Genomic DNA, 5,960 nt, shown 5'->3' on the forward strand with positions numbered 1-5,960 from the left:
GGACTTTGTGTTCACTGTGTACTATACAAACTAACTGGATAATTCTACATTTCTGCATTATTTTGTATTTTATTATAATTTATACACCATGTGGCAACAGGAGTGATTGAACAACAAATGTTTTTCATTAATTGTGCAATTTATGTTTCTTAAATTAACCACCAATAGTCAAAATCTAGAAAGTAGCTTGATTTATTTTTTCCCATAATGTTTTTTAGGTAGTAAAAAACACACACTTTACTGTATATACTTCCTCAGATCTTATTACATTCATGTGTCCCACCTTTTTAAACACTCTCAAAGTTCAAACCTTTGTAGAAAAATAAGTCCAACATTATAGAAAGAAACCAAAGATCATCTTTGCCAGCTGAACGCATTCTGTGCTGAACAGCAAACATGGCACATAGGAGATATATTGACAATGGTCTACAGCCATTCAGGATGCAGAACACAATGTACTGTAAAAAAATAAAAAAATAAAAAAGTAAAATAAAGCATAACACATTTGCACAAAGAAAAAGGCAGTGAAACCGATTGGAAAGGTGAGCGGTGTTATGGCGATGGACCACTGCAAATGCAGAATGATCAATACTATAGCCTTTAATAAGGTCAGTATGTGAGCTGCTACAATTCTGACATATTACTCATGCTGGAATGGTTTACAAAGTCGAGAAAAATGTTTGACTTTTTTTCATATGCTAAAGTAAGTTCTAATGTATTCAGTTCACTTTTTTCATGATGGATATGGTGCTTTAAAAATAATTGTTCAAGAAAGACACTTTTGGGGTTCTAGGTCAGAAACATTTTACACTTAAAGAGCCATTTAGGTCCATTTCTCACCGACCACAACGTGCTTGATAAATAGGCTGATTGTCTGAAAACGGTGAGGTGTAATATAAAATATTCAGATTTAAAAAAACACTTCTTGATAATTACCAATGCCTCCTTCTAAAAGCTCTTTAACGGATTCAGGATAAAAATAAACAAAGAAGTGAGTGTTAAAATCTAGCAGAAAGTACGACTAAAGTCTGAAGTAAATGCCAGATTTGCTTTATTCAAGCCTTACTACCTGGGGAGGGAAAGGAATAAAAATAACAATAATAAAAAACTTATTGATGAAAAAAGGAAGAATGAGAAGAGATGTCAAAAGAATCAACATTTAAAAAGCTTAACAGCTAACCATAACATTTTTGATTAAATGCAAAAAAAGAACAAATCCAAAATTCGCATTTTGGAATCTATTGGACTTCAGATGAATTGATGTGTATATTCTATTGAAAGTTGAAGACCCATTGAAGAAGCTACAGAAGTGTCAGTAGGGCAGAAGCAGCAGCTGTGTTTGTGAAAAAAGACAGGTTGTGCTGGCAGAAACACCTGACCCCAAACAGCTGGTATTTTTTCAAATACCAAGTCTGATTATGTATAAATTTTTTTCAGTTTTTAAAACTCAGAGGTAAATGTGTTTTCTCAAGCAAAAGAAACAAAAGATGTTGGTAAAACTGACCAGAGCTGTAAAGATTAAGCTCATCTTCTATGGACATCCAAGCCAATGTTAAATTTTTTAAGTTACCCAAAAAAAGACCCTTCCCCCTTGATCTACAATATGTCCAGGTCCTATGATTCTAGGTTAAAATATGTCATCAATCTAAAATGTTTAGGTATTTTTATAAAAGTTAAACTGTGATTGTATAAAATTAATATGGATTTCAAAACATGGTTTTGTGGATAACTGGAGCGCGTTTTGGGGGAAGCCCGGTCTCATGCGGAGAGACGGCGTCCATCCCACCCGGGACGGTGTGTTCTAGAAACATTTCTGCTAGCCTTAGTCTGTTAACCTGACAATCCAGAGACGAGACCCGGGCGCAGAGCAGCAGTGTAAAACGCTCCTCTGAGCCTCCCTTAGGGTTAGTGCTGGTGCAAAACCCATGCAGGGAAAGTCAAGCAGGTCCTAGCTTTAGCTTATGTGCTGAAAGACAAATGAAAGGAGCGCGTCATAGAAACCTTAAAGTGACAGACAGCAGTTCTCACAAGCAGAATTATGATGTCATTAAATGCGGTTTATTAAACATTCGATCCATTTCCTCCAAGTCCCTCTTAGTCAATGAGTTAATTACTGATAACAACCTCAGTCTTTTAGCCTTAACAGAAACTTGGCTCCATCAGGATGACTATGTTAGATTGAATGAAGCAACCCCCCCCACTTATGCTAACTATCAGAAATCCAGGATTTCAGGGAAAGGAGGTGGGTTGGCAGTAATATCACAGTCTAGCTTACTTCTCAGCCCTAAAGTTAAAAATGCTTATAATTCATTTGAAAGCATCATATTGTCTATAAATCACCCAAACAGGAAGACTCTAAAACCTGTTTTACTCATAATTATTTATCACCCCCCCGGCCCATATTCAGAATTTTTAACTGAGTTTTCCGACTTCCTATCGACTATTGTCTTAGATTCTGATCAAACTATAATATTAGGGGATTTCAATATTCATGTTGATGACCCCAGTGACTGTCTAGGAAAGGCTTTTGCAGCTTTATTAGATGATGTTGGTTTCACCCAAAGTGTGAATGAACCCACTCACTGTCATAAGCACACCCTGGACCTTGTTCTAACCCATGGGATAGAGATCAGCCAGCTGAGTGTCCTTCCTCTTAACCCCATCATTTCTGATCACTTTATGATTACCTTCCAGTTTACACTGGAACATCCTTCTGTCCCAGCGAATAAGAAACAGCTTAGAAGAACCTTATCTGACCGTTCTGTGTCTGAGTTTAAACTCACAGTTCAACCAGTACTTAGTGATATTCTGAGAAAATACTCTGAGACCAGCTCCCATAGTATCAGTCCTAATATAAATGACCAGTTTGTTAATGATGCCTTACAAGCCCTCAGGAATACACTCGATGTTGTTGCCCCCTTGAAACCTAAGTTCGTCAGACAAAACCGAGTACACTGAAAAAACGGGAAAAGTGGGGTTGTTCAATTTACAAATAGTAAACATGTTTGTTTAATATGAACAAATTATGTTTACCTTCGAAACAGAATATAATCTTGAAAATCACACATCATTTCTTGCTGTGTTACTTTTATATATTTAAATCATGTTGACAAAACATGAAATAGTTATGCTTGATCCTTTGCCCCTTAATTTTGGATAAGTAAACCCCATCGGTGAAGAAGCATTCCAGGAGGAGAAACTTTGCAGTCAGCCATTTTAGAGAAGCTACAAGCACCTGCTGGCTGGAGGAACTTAAAAAAGGTAAGTTAATTTACTCTAACAAATTAATTTAAGAAAGTGGAAGGCGTAAATGTATCATTAGTGTTATTTTTTTTTTCCACGGGGAAGAGCTTTGTAATCCACTTTTGTCGTAGTTATCAAAGTTAAGGCTCTGCGCGCCACTTTTGTCCCTGCCGGCCGCAGCCCTCTGACGGCAGGTAGGGGGGAGGTGTGTGTGCGCGGTAAATTGTACTTTCACGTCGCAGGCAGATTCAGCTGTAAACGCGGTGATTTCAAATGATGTACGGGGAAGAGTGGTGAGTAGTTATGCCGTAGGAATTCGCTTTTGACAGAGGGCAGTGGGCGCTGGCGGGCACGGCGTTTTTTTTTCCACAGGCAGAAACTCTGCCAGGGGAATTTTCATCGTCACTAAGTGGATTTCTTTTTGCTATATTCTGCGTTGTGGAGACCGAAATTGAAGGAAAATGTGAAAAGCTATCATTACTATTGTCATTATTTAGTTTTTCCATACCGTTCCACCATGAGCTAGTTTAAGGACAGCATTATTTGACCAGCAAACAGCACCGCACTTCTGTTTCAGTCAGCTGTCAATCATTCTCCGTGCGCGTCTCGTGCACAGAATGCGTTTGGTGTGTCCAGTTTACATAGATCTTTGGTTTCAATCAGAGCTTTGTTTTCATTCTATGATGCTGAACATATTTTTATTTTAGCTTTGAGAGTTTAATGGAGTGAAAATATTCATGTCCTTTTGGAACAAGTGTATAATGTGTAGTGAAAAGTTTACAGCCTTATAATAATGTCTGTAATCCTACTTCACATATTCCTCCCATTTGTGATAAATTCATATGGGAATCCTTTATGGGTGGGGGGGATTATCTACGCCCGATCTGCTAGTTTAGTTTTGCAGTTTCCATTTTAAAATTCGCGGGTTCTCATAAGCCTGGTTTGAATCCTGTGGGGGGAGGAGCTGTCTAATGTTCTTTCTGGTCTAATTTCTTCAGAATATTTTTGCAGCTATTGATTTCAAACCAATGCATGTTTAGTGATTAAAATGATACAACAAAGCTGTGGAAGTCTCACTTTCTCTATATATTTGAAATTTAACTAATAAACCTCTGTCCTGATTACAGAGCTCATCACACAACACTTCCAACTGCTCCTCCCTGATCATGCTGGGGTCCAGTCTTCACTGAGTCAGGTGGGTCACCATGCATTTACTATATATTATTGGAATTATTGTCTCCTGGATTGTCATCGAATCCTGAGGTAATCAAGATTGCCAGCCCTACTCTTTACACGCACCTTTTATGCAGAAAGATACATACATAATAAATAATGAAATTGATGGTTGATCAGTTATCCCACTACCTCTGTTAACATGACACTAAGGATATAATGATTTTGTTAACACAGTAACTATAACATTTATTGATGAGCCAAGGGTAAGAATTGTATTTTTCCAAAGTTTTCATGTGAATTTAAAATTTTTTGACTCTTTGTATTTCAGACTGCTGAACTTCTCGCCAATATAAGCAAGTTCAGGGGTTTATTCAAAGTACAGGTGAGTTGTGTAATCTAGACGCTTTAACTAAACTTCAAATGTGAACTGTGCACACAAATATCTTCTGTGTTCTTTAGAATGAAGACCATGCAGCAATCCAGGAGGCAATCGAGGACACCACGGTGGGAACTGGCAGTGGTGAGGAAGAGGACATTCTCGTGGTCCACATCTCCCAGGCTGTGGTGGTCGACCCACCAAGTGTCTGAGTGGCAGTTGCCAAGGCTTTTTTGGCCTTATTTACAGCACAAATCTGATAACCATCCTCATCTCAGAAACACCTTGTCATGGGGCCGTGACTTTGCTCCTGCTATGATCTCCTGGAGGCCCTTCCCTTCTTGAGCTCTCCCGCTGGTCACAGGTGTTCTGTATTATGTTGATTGGTTTGTCTATTTATGCAGTGTCTGATCTTGTTTCTGTGTCGGAGCGTCTTCGTTCTACGCTCTGGTGTTATGGTTCTCTGGCATTAAAGCCCCTTCGAGTGAACTATTGGATTTGGGTCGTTCTTCCTGCTCTTGGGTTCTCTCCCTTGGACATTCCGTCACACACCTTTGAGGTAATCAAAAAAAAAACTGTATTAGAGTTGTAAGGCAAAGTGGTGTCTAAGGTTTCAGGCTTAAAGATCCGACTCTTTGAATAAAATGACCTTTAAATAGTTTAACTTTTTCCTAAGAAGGGATTCCAGCTGTTTGCTTTGGCTCTGTTATCTTCTGTTTAATAAAAATAGCAAGCCCAATTTATTTTGATTTGTCATTTTTTGCTACACTGTAAACATATTTTTCAAGTTTAGATAATAAAAAAGTTAAATCTGAAATTTGTGTTCAGTGTCATATGTTCATTGGATTGTCATAATGCACAAGAAAGTATTTGCTTTAAATAATAATCTGCAATTGCAATTTTATTTTTCAATTTAAATGTTTTTAAAATAATTTATAAATTAAATGAACTATGTAGGTAATTTCAAACAAATAATAGTGTTTTAAATGTTTGAAAAAATTATGGTAAATGACATAATAAAATCTTGTTTGTTTATGTAAAATTATTAGGTGCAGAAACAAAGAAGCATTCATTACGGTAGAACATGATTTTATTATGTGCAATAATTATATTGGTTCAACATGATTTTTTTGCGCGCAACCGATGTCCATGATTTTTTTATGTC

General features: G+C 37.3%; 1 long non-coding RNA gene across 2 annotated transcripts; it reads left to right on the forward strand.

Annotated features, from left to right (window-relative positions):
* The first annotated feature begins 2,959 nt into the window (after window positions 1–2,959).
* Window positions 2,960–5,534, forward strand: LOC111947501. 2 transcript variants are annotated; one of them, XR_002873361.1, is made up of 4 exons: window positions 2,960–3,261; window positions 4,371–4,438; window positions 4,748–4,801; window positions 4,879–5,534. It is a non-coding gene; the product is annotated as an uncharacterized LOC111947501 (long non-coding RNA). The 2 variants fall into 2 exon arrangements; XR_002873360.1 differs by lacking the exon at window positions 2,960–3,261 and adding an exon at window positions 3,448–3,536.
* The last annotated feature ends 426 nt before the right edge of the window (window positions 5,535–5,960 follow it).

The sequence above is a fragment of the Oryzias latipes genome, chromosome 6, assembly GCF_002234675.1.
Source record: "Oryzias latipes chromosome 6, ASM223467v1".
NCBI lineage: Eukaryota > Metazoa > Chordata > Actinopteri > Beloniformes > Adrianichthyidae > Oryzias > Oryzias latipes.